Source organism: Podarcis tiliguerta (genome assembly GCF_965153285.1).
Source record: "Podarcis tiliguerta genome assembly, chromosome: 4".
Lineage (NCBI taxonomy): Eukaryota > Metazoa > Chordata > Lepidosauria > Squamata > Lacertidae > Podarcis > Podarcis tiliguerta.
The window spans coordinates 83,024,804-83,043,733 of record NC_139537.1 but is presented as its reverse complement, the minus strand read 5'-3'; the positions used below and the strand labels follow the sequence as shown (position 1 = coordinate 83,043,733).

Sequence of the window (18,930 nt, the reverse complement as noted above, 5' to 3'; positions counted from 1 at the left end):
AGGTAGCCCTATATAGAGAAGGTTTTTCAATGTTTAATGTTTTATTATGTTTTTATATACGTTGGAAGCTGGCCAGAATGGCTGGGGCAACCCAGTCAGATGGCTGGTGTATAAATAATAAACTTAGTAGTAGTAGTAGTAGCAGCAGCAGTAGTAGTAATAGGGTAGTACTAGTATTGAATAGGACATCCCTATTTTCATCGGACAAATGTATGCAAATCATTAAACTCAAGTATAACTATTAGTCTTCCTCAGAGTCAGAGGTGCCGACTTGCGCCCAAGATTGAGGGGGGCTGCTTGCATGTTGGGCGTTTGTGACGTCATGTGCCCAACACACACACGGCGTCACATTGTTGGGAGGAGGCCGAGCATGAAGCCCACCACGGTGTGGCTTCAATGACTGGTGGATCCTCCTCTCTCACACTCGAGGAGTTGGCCACTGAAGCCATGCCTCGCCCTGCCTCTTCCACCCCCTCAACATTGAAGGGGCCTGGCCCCTTTCCCACAGATACCGAGGGGCTCGAAAACACCTTGGCCCAGGGGTAGGCAACCTAAGGCCTGTTGGCCGGATGTGGCCCAATCACCTTCTCAATCAGGCCCGCAGATGGTCTGGGAACCAGCATGTTTTTACATGAGTAGAATGTGTTCTTTTATTTAAAATGCATCTCTGGGTTATTTGTGGGGCATAGGAATTCGTTCATTTCCCCCCCACCCCCCAAAATAGTCTGGCCCACCACATGCTCTGAGGGACGGTGGACTGGCCCATGGCTGAAAAATGTTCCTGACCCCTGCCTTGGCCCTATGGAGTTGGTGCCAATGCTCAGAGCAGACCCACTGAAATTTTAAAAATATGGCTAACTTACTCAGATGCAACTCTCTAAAACGTGTCAGTGCAGCCCTAGACACTTCAGTGGGACTTACTCCCAAGTGAGTACGTATGAGATCATGTCCTGAGTCCATTCAGACCACCAAAATCTTGCTCTCTCTTGGTATATTTCTCAAACTGCAGCAGGAACATCCTGCTAAGGGAGGAGGAAGGCGGAGAACAGAATAAGGAGGAAGAAACTTGCAAGCCCAGGTTTTGGAATTAAGTCTGAAGAAAGATACTCTCTTGTTTGAAACATAGGTAAAAGGTAAAGGGACCCCTGACCATTAGGTCCAGTCGTGACCGACTCCGGGGTTGCGGCGCTCATCTTGCTTCATTGGCCGAGGGAGCCAGCATACAGCTTCCGGGTCATGTGGCCAGCATAACTAAGCCGCTTCTGGTGAACCAGAGCAGCACACGGAAACACCGTTTCCCTTCCCGCCGGAGCAGTACCTATTTATCTACTTGTACTTTGACGTGCTTTCGAACTGCTAGGTTGGCAGGAGCAGGGACCGAGCAATGGGAGCTCACCCCCGTCGCGGGGATTCGAACCGCCGACCTTCTGATCGGCAAGTCCTAGGCTCAGTGGTTTAACCCACAGCGCCACCCGTGTCCCTTGTTTGAAACATAAGTTATAATTAAAAAACAAACACATCAACTCACCTGCTAGCATCAGGGATGGGAAACCCGTGGTCCTCCAGAAGTTGTTGAACTTCAGCTCTGATAATCTCTAGTCTTCTGGCTAGGACTGATGAGATTTGGAGTCCAGCAACATTTAGAAGACCACACTTTCCCATCCCTACTAAAGATTTTGAAACACAACATCTACACGCAATCCTCCTTTAGCGTACTAAGGGTGTGACCCTGCCCATGTGAAGTATGTTTAATTCCTATTCATTTCAGCAGAAGAAATTTACAGCACAATCCTATGCTGCTTGATTTGAAAGTAAATCAGTCCTCCTAGGTTTCCGTGAGGCTTATTCCATGCTAAGCTTTTGCTGGATTGCAGCCTAAGCCATGTATAACTCCCTGATTGAAATAAAAGAGGCTTTAAAAGTGCTGAACTTGGCTTTGGCCCTTAGACCCTCACTGCAACCCTGGTGACTTAATGCAGAGTGGACCCCCTTTTAATGCTAGATTTATTTCATTTTATTTGTCCACAAGTAAGGAAAATACAGCCCTTTTTTAAAAAAAAAAGTTTGTATCAAAAAGGAAATATCAGGTGTAGCTGCCCCGTTATACATGCATTCAAGTTTTTTCCTGCTTTGTGTTTTTGGTCTTCAAGAGCCCATATGTACCTGTACAAGAAATCCTGGGACCTGGGCCCTCAGCAACACGTATTCAGGAGTTCCAGCTCAAACCATATTGGGTTGTATTTTCTTTGCCCCCTGTCCTTTTTAGGTAAATAACAATTATATAAGATCATACCGGACCAGTGTGCAAACTTATCTACTGCAACCCTAACCTCCTTCACTTGGGAACAATACCTATTGCATTCAACAAGACTTCCTTCAGGTTAAGATTGCACTAACCAAAATAATAATATTTTTAAAAAAAAACAAATCTAGAATTGTGGGTGGTGGGTGAGGGGAGAAGCAGAGAAGCCAAGCATCAGACATCAAAAACAATAACCTGGATGTTTACTGTGTGTGTGTGTGTGTGTGTGTCTTTCTCCCTACCCTCCGGCTCTCCAGCAATGTCTGTGCGTTTGGCTGCTTTCCTCCCCCTGCCCGGATGATTCCACAGCTCAGTGGCTTGGCTTAGGTACAGTTGGAAATGCCCTAGAATGGCTCTTTGTTGGGTTTCGCCTGCGCTAGAGCCCAGTGTTGCTGTGAAGCGAAGGGCTATTCAATTTCTTCACTCAGGCAGAACACTCAACAGGAAGGAAGGAAACAGCCATTCTTTCTGGTCCTATTGTGTGACCACCAGGCTTAAGCAATCAAACAGCTCTGTGGCCTGAACCGCAATGCCTGCTGTCCTGCCTTGCTGGAGAGGGGAGGGATGTGCAGAGGTGGGGAGGCAGGAGGTGGGGAGGGAAACGGGTCCCTGCTTTGTCTTTGATACACTCCAGCGACATCTTTTCATGGCTCGCAGCCTCAGGTAGCCTTCCTTCCCCCCTAAAACACACACACACACACAAAAGCCAGCCACCCCTCTTTGCATTCCCCCGCTCTCCATTGAAAAGACTTTGCCCAAAGAAACAAGGGGTGTGAGAGGAAAAGAAAGGGAAAGAGCATCTCTGGATAGTGCTGATTCACCCCTTTGAGGGACTGGTGGAAATCTATGAAAATGTATGCGTTAAACAGGGAAGGCAGGCAGGAAGGAAGTCAGAGGGATGAAGCAGAGCAGAACAGGTCCAGGTGGAAGCAGCCGAGGCACTGATCTCTCCAAACTCCTTCGTTTCTTAACAGTTGCCATTTAGCATGCTGCAGAAAGTGGAATTTGTTTCGAGGGAACCAAAATTATAAATTCACACACGATATCAAAAGTACGGCGGAGTGACATTCAGGTGCACGTCAATGGATCCTGTGAGCACCTCCTGTGCAGAGATGATTGGAGAGTGGCTGTGTGCCCAACTCTACCAAAGACAGTCTTCCTGTCCGAGTTTGGTGTAAAGAATCATAAGAGGGGAGATGATGGACCTTGAAATTGCCCATCAACAGCTGAACCTGAACTGCAGACTGAGCAGGAAAACTGGTCGTAATGATAGCCATTGTTTCTAAACTTTGGGGCTAATCTGTGTCCTCTTCTTTGGTGATGCTTTCCCTCTCTTTTTGTGATGGCCTGGGAATTGGATTCAGAGGCTGAACCTGAGGAATCCCAGCCTGCACAGGATTCCCCGCCTCCAGAACCAGCTGAGCCAGGGCTGGGGCTTGAGCTTGAAAGGTCCTCACCTGTGCTGGATCCTCAGGTGCAGGCACCAGCTGAGTCTGCTCTGGCTCCTGAGGGGATGGAGGACCCATTGCCTGCAGGTGCTCCACCCTCAGCCCCATCAGAGGAAGCTGAGGTTGCCTCTGGGTCTGGTAACCCTCCAGCCTCTCCTGAGCTGCACGGGCTCGGGGCAGAGAGGCGGAGGGAACCAAGTTCCCACAGGAGGAGTGCTCGCCTCCAGGCCAGGAGAGGAGAGTCACCTGTGGACCAGGGCCACCCTATGCTTCAGGGCAGATAAAAGCCAGCCCCAGTCCCAAGTTGCGGGAGCAACATTGTTGGTAGCGTGTTCCTGCCTGTACCCTGTCCTGCTTTTCTGCCAGAGCTCCTGACCTCACCCAACTCCCTGCCTTGGACCCAGCTTCAGCTTTGATGGACTGCCTCCATACTGCACCCTTGAGCTCAGACTGGACTCGGACCTCGCCTCTCGGTTAGCCCCTGGGACCAGCACACTTTTGTTGAGGCATTAAATGGCAACCCTAGATGACTGACAACCCTAGATGACCATTCTGAAGGCAGGCAGATCTCACCCCACATATTTCAGACCTGATGAGATGCTTTGGACTTACAATGGCCCATGTGTGAGTGTGTGGGGCCATTGATGGTGCCTAGGAAGTTCTCACCTTGCTTGAAGTACCATTTTCCCCTGGGGCGAAAATGCCTTCTTTGCATAAGGATCTTCAGTGGGTGGTAGATGTGATGTTTCAGATTCTCTTCGGCAATACGGTTCATCTGGACACCTTCTTATCTGGTTTCTGCCTTGTTTTGGCACTGAAACAGATTGGCTGCCCTGATGGATGACCTATGCTGGGAGAAGGATGCTTCTAGATGTCTCAATGGCTGTTGATGTTATCAGCCATGGTATCCTTCTGGGCTGGTTGCTTTCAGAGGTGAAGTGGGAAGAATTATGTGAGCTTCTGCAGACCACTTGTCATCAGAAAGGCAGCCCATAAAGTACCTTGAAACAGTGATGGTACCCTCTTCCTGGAATCCCCCTCAATGAAGGCACAACTGCTGCTGATGGATGAACTTTTGGCACCAGGGAAATAGCCTGTTACTTGCCAGCCCTTTCAGATGTTTGGGGTTTCACTTTGCTTTAAACAAGGTTGCTATTCTGCTACTATTTGTGTTGGCTTTTCTTTGGTTGTTTGCGCAGAGGAGAGCCGGAGAGCTCTCTCACCCCCTGCCTGGGGACATTCAGCGGTGGATTGGGCCCATTGGGACTTGTAGGGCAGAAGGCAGAGGCACCAACAGTAGGTGGAGTCAGAGCCAATGACAGACAGGGACAACAAATTCTATTTTTGCCCTCATCCCTCTCCCTACAGAGTTCTATAATGGCAACACTTCCTGAAGAAGAGGAAGCTAACAGCCAGGACCATCCCTTAGACAGAACATACCTAGAAGAAGGTGGGGCCTGGCTGACGTTGGAAGGGCAGTGCTCCATTCACCCTAATGGATCAGCCTCCATTGTTCACATCTCTAAATATGAGGTATGCTGCCACCAGCCAGTGGCGTAGCGTGGGGGGTGCAGGGGGGGCTGGCCGCACCGGGCGCAACATCTGGGGGTTAGGGTTAGGGGGCGCAAATCTACGGGATAGGGGGCGCAAATCCACGGGTTAGGGGGCGCAAATTACTTGCCTTGCCCCGGGTGCTGACAACCCACACTACGCCACTGCCACCAGCAATTGCTTTTCTTCTGACCTTGAGACAATAGCAATCCTCAAGGCTATCAGCAATGAATATTGGTGATGGAGATGAGGGAGCATCCATCCTACACCCAGAACAATTTACAGCAAGCAGAGTAACTTCCTTTCTTCCTGCGAAGCATGGGCCAAAGAGAATCTAGGTGCACAAAGTTTAAAAGAATAAAGTTTAGGAGAGCAAAAATGGAAAAAGGTAGAACAGTGTGTGAAAGAAAATAAGCCTTTCAGGTCTATCTACCCTAGGCCATCACACACACACACACACACACACACACACACACACACACAGGTTTATGGTTTCCTCATGAGTGACATATCATCCTTGATGATCAGGTGGATGTTGAGGCATCAAATAATGTTGGCAGCATCAAACTTTTACAGGTTCTTGACCAGGTGGCGCTGATTGACAAGTGGCTCTGAGTAGCCAATCATGGGAGTTCTATGTAACCGGGAAAAGATCCTTAACAATTTTGTGGAGCCAGAGGATGGAACTGTTCAGATGTCAATGACAGGGAGATGGGGGTTCGCTGGATGGAGAGAGAGAGAGAGAGAGAGAGAGAGACTAAATAAAAATTGCTGAAGACAACATGTGGGGGCCAACAGTGGCTAAGCTACGGAGAAATGATTGTAATGGCTCCACCCCACCTGGCAAACCCCTTCTAAATGAAGGATTTGTATGGAGGAAATGGCAGGTGTTATAAAGGGTTAGACATTTCCCAACACACACATTCTCTCCTGCAAGAGACGCAACCCCTGCATTTGCATTACCCCAGCAAATATAGGTCTGTGTCGGGAACATGTTTGCCAAGTCCTAAGAAAAAGCCATCAGAAAAGTGTACCATTATGACATCCCCCCCCTTCCTTTAAAAACCCTACTTATTAGAGATTCTTGGGAGGGGGATGAAAGAGACATCAAAATGCTCTTTTCCTTTGGCTTATGGATGTTTTCTTAGAATAGAAACCGCCTCCATTTCCCCCACAGCCACCCCTGAGGAGCTGTGGTGCTATAAAAACAGTCCTACTCAGAACTAACTTCCAGATTTGCTAGCATAATACTTGCCTGAAGATAAACAAGAACATTGGTTTTTAAAGGGTAATTAAGGTTTGGGGGATTCGAAATAAAGCCATTGGGATATGGTTTTATGGCCAAAGAAATGTATGTACACAGCACTGTTACGTGATATGGAGAAAATACTGTTTGTAAAACTTAATAACTAAGTTGACATGCCGAACAGCCTATAGAAACATCATGGGAAAAGGGAAATGGTTCGTGTGGCTGGTGATCACATGCAACAAGCCACAGAAAGCTTCCTCCCACTGCTCATCGCATATACATAATTTGCATACTGTTTACAAATTAATCTCCATAATAGGTCATATGCAAATGATCTGTTTTTCTTGTGAGGGTATTGAAAACTCCTCCCCTCCCCCCGAAAAATGCATGAATCCTTTTGATTCCTTGTTTCCTTGATTTGGGGGAAAGGGTTACATTTGATTGTTAAATCATTTGGTCCAGGTAGAGCTGAATTACCGTATTTTTTGCTCTATGAGACTCACTTTTTCCCTCCTAAAAAGTAAGGGGAAGTTTGTGTGCGTCTTATGGAGCGAATGCAGGCTGCGCAGCTATCCCAGAAGTCAGAACAGCAAGAGGGATTGCTGCTTTCACTGCGCAGCGATCCCTCTTGCTGTTCTGGCTTCTGAGATTCAGAATATTTTTTTTCTTGTTTTCCTCCTCCAAAAACTAGGTGCATCTTGTGGTCTGGTGCGTCTTATAGAGCGAAAAATATGGTAATTGTAACTTGATGAAGCTTACCTGGCCCCAAATTTTGGGTTGTTAAGACACCAAAGTTTCATAGGAAAATCGAGAAAAACAAGAACTTATACCATCACATGCTTTTGTTTTTATTATATCTTTTGTGCTTCTCTTTTGCATTTTTATGCTGTGAACCACCCTGGGATCTTTGGTAATGAAGGGTGGTACACAAATAATAATGGGGGAGATAGAATTACTTGGCTAGACCAGATGAAATAGACCATCTCTGTCCCCCACACCAGTTCCTCTTTACAGGTAAAACATGGCTATGGTGGTGGAGCATCTCTTTTGGATGCAGAAGGTAGCAGGTTCAACCTCTGGAATCTCCAGGTAGGTCTGTCTGAAACTTGGTTTCCCAAACTTGAGTCTCTGGCTGTTTTTGAACTACAATTCCCATCATCCCCAACCAGTCCTCCTGCTAGCTAGGGATGATGGGAGTTGTAGTCCAAAAACAGCTGGGGGCCCAGGTTTGGGAAACTCTGGTGCAGACAATACTGAGCTCGATGGACCAATGTTCTGACTCAGAATAAGGCAGCTTCCTGTGACTCCTTGCTGATATTTGAACATGGGTGTCCCGGCTTTAGCTAACATAGCAATTGAAAGACCCAGCTTCCATGAATGTGCTTAATCTGTTTAAAAGCCATCTGGATTGGTGTCCATCCTTATCTCTTTCACTAGTAAATTCAACAAGCTGACTATGTACTCTATGAAGAAATTCTTCCTCTTGCTTATTACAACATTACATTGGTGTTGGTTTCTAGTGGCAAAGAAGCAATATGGAACACTCTCTGCTTCTCTTCCACGCACTGTTCATAATTGTACAAACCTCTAGCACACACCAGATTTATTGATATTTTCTTCACTGGGAAGATGCTGTTATTCCATTATGTTTAAAATGCCTGAGACCCTGGTGAGCTGCTACCAATCAGATAATATCGGGCCAGAGCTCTCCATTGCCTGATATCATTGTGACAGCAGGTGATGGACTACCCAGCAGTCAAAGCTGACCAGCCCAGGTGTGTTAGGGCTGGGCGATATCTGGTTTTTAAATCGTGATATATCACCAGCTAAGCTTCACGATATACCGATATATTACGATATCTGAAATAAGGATGGAGCTTTGATCCAGTGCCGAGGGCCTTCTGGCGGTTCCCTCATTGTGAGAAGTGAGGCTACAGGGAACCAGACAGAGGGCCTTCTCGGTAATGGCGCCCGCCCTGTGGAATGCCCTCCCATCAGATGTCAAAGAGATAAACAACTACCTGACATTCAGAAGACATCTTACGGCAGCCCTGTTCAGGGAAGTTTTTAATATTTAACGCTGTACTGTTTTTAACACTTGATTGGGAGCCACCCAGAGTGTCTGGGGAAACTCAGCCAGATGGGCGGGGTATAATTATTATTATTATTATTATTATTAGGCATTGGCTGGCTTCACAGTTTTCCCCCACACAGTGATTTTTGCATAGCACACACACACGCACATTGTGATTTGCAATATATTGCTAGGTCAAAAATTATGAAACCGATATCATGATACGGACTTTAAACTGCTTTTGGATGATATATTGATATATCGCCCAGCCCCAATGTGTGTGAGGAGATCCAGTTGGCTAGATCCAGTTCCCTACTCCTGGCCTAGATGAATGTAAATAGTCTTAGCTGATATATAAGCAGAGCCGGATTATGTTTAATGAGGCCCTAAGCTACTGGAGGCAATGGGGCCCTTTATATGTCCAGCTGTCCTTTGTCGACAACAAATTGTTGCTGTTTTTTGCGTTGAATATATGCTATATGGCAATTTATGGACCTAATAGGTATCTAAAGCTATTTGCACATGCAAAATGTAGGCACCCTATATATAGAAATGAGCAAACGAGTGATATTTTAGGGAGCAGGTTAGCAGGCAGGGCTCATTACTTACATCATAGGAGCCTACACAACACAAAACACTGTTGCTGTATGTAGGCTTTATTTTATTTGTTTTTTACCTTATATTTTGGAAATTTACATCCAGGTTTTTTCCTTTTAATTTTTTGGGGGTCCCCCAAGAGAGTGGATCCCTAAGCTATAGCTTGTTTAGTTTATACATAAATCCAGCACTGTATTTAAGGTAGTTTCCTCTGTTCCTTAGGGCTGAATATAGAAGCCAACTCTTAGGGGCTGAGGTCCTTTTGCCCCCTCTCATTAAAATGTTTGTGGGAGCTGGGTTGATGAGCATTGCCATTCAAATGGTGTGTGTGACGTCACATGATCAATCATGTGGGGCAGGGCTTACCTGCTCCCCCCCCCCCATTTTAGATTCAAGTCGGCACCCCTAGGGCAGAACAAGCAGTAGCAATCTGGTAGGGTAGGGGTGGAGCTTGTTCAAAATCTGGTTAGATAGGAACGGGGCTGGGGGTGTTTGCACAACTGGTGAAATGTGCTGTCTTTTCATATCCCAGTACTGATTACCCGAGAGAACCCAGTTCTATTGCTGGCTGGCCAGCGAGCCTAGCCAAACATGAAGAATTGTTCTGCTTTTGAGCTTGAGCGCTCCTTCTCCATCACACCATGGCAAAGTTAATTTCTAAAAGGCAGGAAACAAAAGCGCTTGGCAACACTGCGCCTCAAATGTTCCCATCTACACACGCACGTTTCAGAAGAGAAGAGCTTTCATTAAAGAAGTGGCCTTAGTATTCATGATACTTAGTGACAAACTTGCAGCGCTTTCCCACTGGCATGCAAAAGTGAAAAGCAGAATTTATCTCCTTTCTTCTATGTTTCATGTTATGTCCCCCCCCAACCCTGCTTTATTTATTTTTTGGGGGGTGCAGCTTCTTTATTTCCAGTAACTCTCATCTTAGCGCTTTCTCTCTTGTTCTCTCTCCCTCCCTCAATTTTTCCCCTCATTTCTCTTTGGTCAAAGCATTTCTGAATGAATGCCAGGCTGTTACTATGTAAGGCCTGTTGTACTGGAGAGTTGGAGTCCCATTCCTGGAATCATGACCGGCAACCCCAAAATAGTATGTTTTGTTGTTTTACAGGGAAAACAAGAGAGTATAGAAGCTTTCAGAACAAACAGAAATGCAGAGAGCCGAGGGACAAAGACTCTGCTGAACACACACACACACACGCACACACACACACACTTCAGGGAGTCATTCGATTGGCTGCAGATAGCTTTAATCTAGAAAGTTGAAAGAAATATTGATGCACTAATATTGCTATTCTTGCTGGGCAAAACAATCGGGTTTGAATCAGAGGTTTAATGTGGGAGGCTAGAATTCAGGGTAAAGTGCCCTTTTCTCGATCCATATACAACCAGGGTCCATTTCAGATTTTTACATGATTAATGGCGTCTAGGAGATGTAACTCGCAAGCCATGTATTGTGGCTTGCCAGGTTTTTGTCAACCTCCCCCCCACCTCCCTTTTTTTACAGTTCCAGACAGCTAAAAACAAAAACAAAACAAAAAAACCCACAGGAAGTTTGTCAAGCCCTGGTAGACTGTCATTCATGGTTAGTGGATTGAATTCAGCTCGATGGATAAAAAGGCTTTTAAAAAAATGGACTAGGAAGTATATAAGGCCAGGAATAAAGTTTGCATCTGATGGCTTTCAGGCCTGAAATAAAGATAGGATGTCTCCTTACATATCACCCCTGGAAGGTGATGCATCACAAAACAGTGGATGGAAGAGAAGCATATTTGCATAACATTTGCACATGCTCCTTTTTATTTATAGAAGCAAATTTAGAAATAATGGCTATAAAGTAACTAAAAATATAATGCACATCGCCACGGTGAAGATAATATAAGACCATTAAAAGAGCCATGCTGAATTTAGCCAAAGGCCCATCTCATCCAGCACCCTGTTCTCACAGTGGTCCATGGGGAATCTGCAAGCAATGTCTGAGTGCAACAGCGTTCTATTCACTTGTGATTCTCAACAACTGGTGGTGGCAGTGGCAATGATCTTTTCCCCAAGAGCCTTTGGCTAGAATTGACCAATCCACCCCCCCTGGTGGCATAATGTGGAAGGGCATAGGGGCAGTTGTCCCGGGTGTAAAATTTGTTAGGGGCGCAAAATTTCAACAGCTGGTTCTGCCTCGATACAGCTACGCACTTAAATCCCTGGGCTCCGTTGAAAACAGCTTCTCCATGCAAATCAGTAAGCGACCTCTCCATAGAACGAAACAACTCATCTTATCTCTATGGCTGCGATCTCCTGGGTGACATTGAATGTGCATGTGTACTCTGTTTCCCTCCCTTCCACCCACCCCTCTGCATGGTCCCGGGCACTGGCAATACATGCTATGCCACTGCCTCCCTGCCCTGGTTAAAGTCCCCTGAAACAATGGTACATTATGATGTAGCATAATTCCCAGGCCAACTGGTGGGAAGGAGGGATGGCAGCAATCAGTCAGTATATGCTGCCACTGCTATATCTCCTCCCTCAATTTTAATCCCTTGGAAACACTGACAAAATACCAGCCCCCAACTTTCATGAATGGAAAGGGGGGCATTTTAGCTTTTCCCAAGTAGTTAAACACAGTGGCGTAGCGTGGGGGGTGCAGGGGGGGCCAGCCGCACCGGGCGCAACATCTGGGGGTTAGGGTTAGGGGCGCAAAACCACAGGTTAGGGGGCGCAAATTACTTGCCTTGCCCCGGGTGCTGACAACCCACGTTACGCCACTGGTTAAACACTTGCTTAGAAGCAAGTCTTACTAAATGCAGTGTGACTCTTACAACAGACCCACACCAAACATTTAAAATGCACCCAATGCACATAAAAAACACATTACTTCCCCCAGCTGTGGTTTTCCCCTCGCAGAACTATAAATTGCCAGTACCCTTAACAAAATAAAGTTCCCAGGATTCTTTTTGGGGAGTGCTTTAAATGTACATTGGATGTGCTTTAAATGTGGATCTGCCCTTACTTCTGAGTGAACTTATATAACACGACTGCTGTGTTGAAAGAGGAAAGGATTAACTCAGTTCCTTGAACTACAGTTCCTGGAATTCCTGGATTAAGAACCATGACAGAGTTAAAACATACTTACACTTTTAGCGTAGAGAGATCCTATTTCAGTTTCAATTCCACAATATAAGATCAAGCAATATTTGTGTCTACTATTCCAAGTAAATAACAACAACAACAACAGTAATGAAGACTGATGGTGGTAGTCTGCGAGCACTCCAATTGGAGAACAGCCTTTACCAAAGGTGTCATGGACTTTGAAGACACTCAAACTCAGGATGAAAGGGAGGAACGAGCTAAGAGGAAGGCACGTTTGGCAAACCCTCACCGTGATCAACTCCCACCCGGAAACCTATATCCCCACTGTGAAAGGACGTGTGGATCCAGAATTGGCCTCCACAGCCACCTATGGACACACTACTAAGACTGTGTTCACGGAAGACAATCTTACTTGGCTACGAGTGATAGCCAAAGAAAGAAGAAAGAAAGGCCATACGGTTAAATTGACCAATAGTAGACCCTGTATAAGGGGACATCTTATGTACAGTGCTCTTGAACAAAAATGTATGGTGGCTTCAGAAAAAACCACTAGCTTCAGTTAATGGCATGGATGGGAAACATGTTTTTGGGTGTTGATGGACCCTCATAGTCTTTGACCACTGCTCATTATGACTGGGACTGACGGGAGTCAGAATACGACAGAACCCAGAGGACTATGCATTCTCCAGCCATAATCTATGGCAAATAGGTCATGTAAAAGAGTGCACCATGCAGTAAACTCTATGTATATCAACTTTTAATACTCAAATCAGAACTAGCATTGGGTTTCACATGGCTATCTGTGGAGTTTGCATAAGCTAAGCCTTTTCTATGACCATCAAGTGTTAAGCGATCATGTGACTAGGCCCTGAGCTGAGAGTTATGAGAGCATGGAGAGAAGCCTGATCTTTAATAAGGTGTGTGAATTGGGGGGGGGGTACTTTTTATATTGAGCAATGATCTCATAAATATTTTTTCTTCAACCACACAAAACGAAGGTCGGTGTCCAATTTGGACCGATCTTTGCTTCCACACGCCAATCAGATCTTAGGAAGAGCCAATTCAACGGCTAAGAAAATCTTACTTTGCCTCCGTAAATACATTTTTGATATTTCATTAATGACATACTAGAATGCACATCAGAGAAACGAGCAGGACAATTAACACTGTTAGATTATTTAATTACCACATTCTGTGCAAGGCTCTGATCTTTAAGTCTCCCAGCAGGGTCTTAACCATGCTTACTCATCCTTGTAATTTCAATAAATCTTAATTCCAAGAAAGTGTCCTTAGTGTTGCAACCATTGCCTCTGTTCAGCATTTTTCTCACCCTCCCTCATTATTTCCATCAGGTTTACCAAACGCCTGAAAAAGAATACTTACACTAACACTTAGATCAAGCCATGAATCTTGCAGTACTGGATCACCCTATATATCTGAGAAGCCCTGATTGGCCCAGGCTCTCTTCACTGGTCCAGAACTCTTAATAAACTTCCTGTTTCATGCCAGGCCTTGTTCTGAGCCATTTGGGGATGTGCTGGGTTTGTTACACAATGGAGGTTGCATTTTTTTTACTGCTTCTTGATTGTTTCTCCTACCCAGAGGCTCTCATCAATCCTTGCTTCATTCCAACAGCCTGTTTTGATCTGGGTGAGACCAGCATCTTCCTGCAAGATCAGCACCTCTGTGGAGGGAATCGGTCAAGAAGGTGAAGATATAATATAATCGAGAAGCCAATCTGCTTTCATTTCCATGCAGAAAAACAGTCCAAGCAGGCAGGGTGGAGAAGGGAGTGGAACTGGCAGGACCAGGAAGCATGGCAGGAACAGGCTGAAATCCTGGGTCTGTGATCTCATCCAGGAGATAAGCAGAAGGAGAGAGATAAGAACAGAGAAAGACACAGTGACCAGTCATGTAGACTAGTGGCAGGTTGCAGGAGGCACAGAGGTAGTGAACAGGAAGATTGCTCTGTTTTGATGGAGCGGTTGTTCAAGAAAAGAAGTGGTAGACAAGGTCTCCGTTGAAATCTCCTGCAGCCATTACCCTATTTCACCTCTTGCTTGATGACCATCATCTGTTGTGGGGTTCCAGACCTCGTGTGACTAGAAACGAGTCATATCTCCTTCAGTGTCTTTTCTGACTCCGCCTTGTCCTGAACTTTGGATGAATAGTTCATTTCTTTGATTTTGAGTCACACACATGCCCTTGGGACAACATGTGCTTTGCTCCTTTCTGTTCCTCTTTTGAAACGATTCTTTCCACAAGTAGCTTTCTGTCAATAATTCCCACCAGCTACTTCCTCTCCCAGCCGTGCTATCAGAGGGAAGAGAACCAAACAAATATTTACCATGTATACGGGGAGAAAAGGCACAGCTCTTTTCACTTTCTCCTTGCTGTCATCCATTCCCCTCCCACCCAATGATAGGTCAACGGCTATTTGTGATTCGTTAAGTCCACAGGGCCAGGCTGTGTCCTTTGCCTACAAAGTGCAATGCATCTATAGCTAGATTTTCTTATAGATTTGATACAGCTGTATGGGTTGGGAGCTGTGAGTAGTCAAACCAGCTGGGCCTTAAACTGACAGAGGGAAAGAATTATTATTATTATTATTATTATTATTATTATTATTATTATTATTATTTCTACCCCGCCCACCTGGCTGGGTCCTCCCAGCCACTCTGGGCAGCTTCCAACAAAACACTAAAATGCAATAACCTATTAAACATTAAAAGCTTCCCTAAACAGGGCTGCCTTTAGATGTCTTCTAAAAGTTTGGTAGTTATTTTTCTCTTTGGCAACTGGTGGGAGGGCGTTCCACAGGGCAGGTGCCACCACCGAGAAGGCCCTCTGCCTGGTTCCTTGTAATTTGGCTTCTCGAAGCGACGGAACCGCCAGAAGGCCCTCGGTGCTGGACCTCAGTTAAATTTATTAATAAAATTTATTAATAAATAAATTTAATAAAAACACGCTTTTAAAAAAACAAACAAAAAAGAGGTGCCGGTACTGCGCACCCTTGAGTACCCCTTGGGGGAAAAAGCCACTGCTGCATTGTTAAACTATGGAACTCTCTCCCACAACCAGGGTGGTTGTCAACATAAAATCACAACATAAAAACATAAAATACATAATAAAAACAAGAACAAAAACAACCCAATAATCCCCAACTCCCCAACATATTTAAGAGGGCATTGAATATCAGTCATCCAAAGGCCTGGTTGAAGAGGAACCTTTTTGCCTGGCGCAAGTCAAAGTTCCCTGAGGAGAGCATTCCACAAATGGGGAGTCGCTGCAGAAAAGGCCCCGTTCTTCTGTTACCACCCTCCGGACCTCTCGTGGAGGAAACACATGAAGAAGGGCCTCAGAGGATGACCTCAGGGTTCAAGTAGGTTCATATGGAAAGAGACGGTCCTTGAGGCATTGCAGTCCTGAGCCATTTAAGGAATCTCAGCATTACAAGAGATGCATGGCTCATGCTAAAAACAGTTATCCATGATTCCTCCTCCTATAGCTGCTAGTAATATCTAGGCCAGAGGTGAGAGTTAGAAGATTGCTGTTTCCCTCACAGAGCTACAATTCGCCATGTCCCTCAGAAGAGGGACGGATTGTTAAACCGCTGTGGGAATTGTGGCTCTTTGAGGAAAACAGGAGAGTTAACTGTTAAGAAACCACAGCTCCCAGGATGCTTTGGCCGTGCTCTCATAGTGATTTAAATGTATAATACAGACATTGCCTGTGACTCTCCAGATGCTGTTGGAGTAGAATTTCTTGACCGTTTGTCACCATTGGCCATGTTGGCTGGGACGGATAGTAGCTGGGGAGCCCACCAACTTCTAGAGGACCCCATGTTCCCCATCCCTGCTACGGATACTAATGGGGAATTTCCAAATGCCAGATGAAACTCTGGGCATGCCAGGGCTGACGGCTCTCCTCCCCACTATCTTTCACATAATGTTAGGATTTAAATTAAGCCATTAAGCTTCACAGGCTCTCTGTTTTAGCAATGTAATTCCCTCCTTGCTCTAAAGTGAAGCAGAGACAAGAGCTTTCAGGACCTCGGGGGCAATTGTAACATGAGTATCCTACATAACACGGGATTTAAGTCTCTATGGATTACTTACCAGCCCTGAAATAGTTTGAGGAAACAAGAAACAAATCATGTGCACTATGCGCTGACAGATGTTTTTCCATGCCAATATGGGGATGTGGGGGGAGAACAGCCTCAACAGTATGCAGCCTCCTTATTGAAGGAGTAACATTGAATATGCCTAAACACTGTTAATGGAATTGCCTTTTTCAGCTCAAAATGTGTTCATTACGAGATGGTCTCTGTCATGCAGCTACAGCATCACATGGTTCAGTTCCGCAATAACCGGGCAAAGTTGCACTTCTTCATTTGATTGATTGTGAATCCTGCCCTTCCTCCCAGCTGAGCCCAGGATGAATCAGAACAGTCACGAAATATAAAACAGTAAAATCTGTGATTAGCTATACAATCTATATTGTCAATAAAAACATAAAACAGCTAGCAATGCAGCACTGACCGCTACATTCCAGACCAGCTATGTTCCAAAGACTACAACTTCTATCAACCCTAACCATTGACTATGCCATCTGGGGATGATGGGAGTTGTAGTCTGATGACACCCAAAGCTGTATCATAACGCAGGATGGTGCCATGTGGATGGGGGCAGACTTTGTTCTTGGCCGTGGGGTCCACATCTCAACGGTGCCCCACAATGCACCATTTTGTTTTCTCCTGTATAAGCAAATGTGGAATATTTATTCCTAGTGGAAAAGCAAAGCACTGAATTTTGGGACAATGTGAAAGCAAGGGCTAAATCTACCAGTTACCCCTCGCAGTGGATGACTCAGCTTTCACTGTCAAGAACGCTACAGATGGGTTCAAAGTGAAACAGGGACCTTGGTAATAGAGAACTCCAACTTACACACACACCCATGACGGTGCCCTGGTTCACTATGCTTTTCAAACTTAACTCTTCTAAATAAGATTTTATTACTTCCTAAACAGGCTTGTGGGATCAGCAGCGTTGGAGGAAGCAGGGTGTGTGGCATCTAAATGTGCGAATTACATCAGTCACTCACATGCAAACCAGCACATAGTGCACTTTGATGCTCTTTCACTGGAAAACAAGTTGCCTGTTCTTAGAACTCATTCTCGAATCCTTAGAGAAACGAGCACTAATCTCAGATGGCTTAATCCCTAACATTTAATAGAGCTAATGCAGTAGCTAAGCGACTGAACTCTGAACCAGGAAGTCACGGAGTGAGATCTCTCCTGAATCAAGAATGCATTTGTTGTCCTTGGGAAAGCTTCTATCTCATAGTCCTCTCCACCTCCCTATCATCAGCAATGTGCTGACCTACTTTACAGGGTTGTTGAGGGTTGTTGAGATAATGGGCTTGAACGAGAAGTACTTTGAACCCTCTGTAAATGAATATGTTTGTTTGGAAGGCTGTGCCTTCAGTGGTGTGATGAGGTGCTTACTCTTGCAGTCCTTGAGTTGTTGCCTGTATGGCCAGCATCGCCTTAATTTGAATCGTAGATAGAATTCCTCCTGGATGAACAACTCCATCCCCTCTAAACTTAACATCTAGTTAATAAATGCTGCATATCAGGTGGTCTTCTGCATGTTTGTTGCAGTCTTACTCCCATTAGCTCAAGGCAGCATGGCCAATAGTTGTGGATTATAGAAGCTGGAGTCTAATAGCGTCTGGGAAGCCACTGGTTTTCCACTCCTGCTGTAGATTAAGCAGTGGCCTCAGGCTTTGATCCTGAGGTTCAGGTTTGAGAGTCCATACTCAGGATCACTGCTGTAACTGCACACTTGATGGGTGTCTCCAAGTGCACAGCTATGCTAGACTAATCTATGGTATCCATTCTAATTCCAGTTGCATATGCAGCAGTTATATAAATAAGCAGTGCACAGGAGCAGTTGATTGCCCTGGCCTCCTTATAACTAACTTGCTGGGTACAGTAGTCTGTAGAGCCTCATGAAGTCTTGTTTTCTACACACAGAGAGAGTGGGATGTGACCTGGTTTGCTTTCAATTTTGGAGGGGGCTCTACATTTCTATCTTCATTCTTTAACCGCTGGGCTTTGTCCCTTTATTGCTCAATAATACTCCTGTCCTGATCCACTGTGTTGCCCGAAGCTCTGGAATACATATGAAAGTATGGCAAGGTCAGGACCTTGGACAAGGACCAACATGGTGGTTCAATGGGTTCAGGACCATGGTTAGCAGTCCTGCAGCTGAGACAGAAAGCAAGTTGTCTCAGCACCACCCTGGAGCAAGTAGCAGAATTTTACAGGGTGCAATGAGATGTGGGGGATGTTGTGTTAGTTTCCCTGATTATTATGCTAGTAGAATCATAGAACTGTAGAGTTGGAAGGGACCCTGAGGATCATCTAGCCCAATGCAGAAATACGAAGCTGCCTCATATGGGGGTCGAACCTGCAACCTTGACATTATCAGCACCACACTCTAACCTACTGAGCTGTCCTATCTTCTTATGCCCCTTTCACACCGCAGTGCCTGTTGTGTCGTGGAACGGTGGCTTTTTGACCAATATACCGGCATGTTTCACAATTTTTCATTCACAC

General features: G+C 45.5%; 1 long non-coding RNA gene across 1 annotated transcript; it reads right to left on the bottom strand.

Moving 5' to 3' along the window:
• Positions 1–5,803: 5,803 nt before the first annotated feature.
• On the bottom strand, positions 5,804–17,481 carry LOC310676404. Its single transcript, XR_014510540.1, has 3 exons — positions 17,412–17,481; positions 13,692–14,621; positions 5,804–6,023 (listed from the first exon to the last, which is right to left on the bottom strand). It is a non-coding gene; the product is annotated as an uncharacterized lncRNA (long non-coding RNA).
• Positions 17,482–18,930: the final 1,449 nt, after the last annotated feature.